This window comes from Setaria italica, chromosome V, assembly GCF_000263155.2.
Source record: "Setaria italica strain Yugu1 chromosome V, Setaria_italica_v2.0, whole genome shotgun sequence".
NCBI classification, from domain to species: Eukaryota; Viridiplantae; Streptophyta; class Magnoliopsida; order Poales; family Poaceae; genus Setaria; species Setaria italica.
Genome location: NC_028454.1, coordinates 8,984,172 through 8,985,231, shown reverse-complemented (window position 1 = coordinate 8,985,231; position 1,060 = coordinate 8,984,172).

Here is a 1,060-nt window from a genome sequence, read left to right as displayed (position 1 = left end):
CTTCTCAAGTACTTAAGAATGTTTTTCGCCGCTGTCCAGTGACTCTCACCTGGATCAGATTGGTGTCTACTTGTCATACTTAGCGCATATGAAACATCTGGGCGAGTACTTATCATTGCATACATGATAGATCCAATAGCCGAGGCATATGGCACTCTACTCATGCGATCCCGCTCATCAGCAGTCGAAGGACACTGAGTCTTGCTGAGATGTATGCCATGTGACATAGGCAAGAACCCTTTCTTTGCCTCTTCCATGCTGAACCGCTTCAACACTTTGTCAATGTAAGTATCTGGGCTCTGGGCTTGGATCTATTGTGTGCCTTTGCTGGCCCTGCTCGTTCCAAGTTGGTAGTGGCCTGTTTGGCCCAAGCGAAAGCTCAGGCTTCATTGGACCTGAAGTGGTAGGAACGGCGTGAGGTTGGGTTCACAGAGCAGCGATCACTGCTCGCTTCCAACGGTGGAAGGATAACAGGCCGCTACATCACGGGCCCAACCTGGACCAGGAGGAGCTGGTGGCAAGGATCGGAGAGGGAGAGGGTAGGCGCGGGACTAACGGGATCGGGGCGAAGTGGGGCCTTCTTTGTGCAGAATTGCTGTAGAAGCCTACCAATCTCAAGATAGAGAAAGAGATAACAAGTTCGATGGCAAGCGGTCTCCGCACGGTAGGGATATGGACACACTCAAGTGGCCAGTCTAATACAACTAAAATAAAAAAGTTACACAACATGATAAAAAATATGGTCCGCTACACGACACGATAAAAAACATTACGCGCTAAGCAACGTCATTTCTCCGTAGCAACGCACGGACACCTTGCTAGTTAGTAATATATGAAGTCTCCACCATCCAGCTGAATACCGCTTTCTCACTCTCATCCTTCTAAGCTGCTTTCTCTCTCATCCAAACTCTCACCTCTCTCTCTTTCGAACTCTCCACCTCCTCATCCGAACTCTCTCATCTCCCTCTCATCCTTCCAACCAGGTGAACACTAACCTCTCTATCATCCAAACTCTCCTCTCTCTCTCATCCTTCCAACCAACTGAACACTAGTCTCTCTC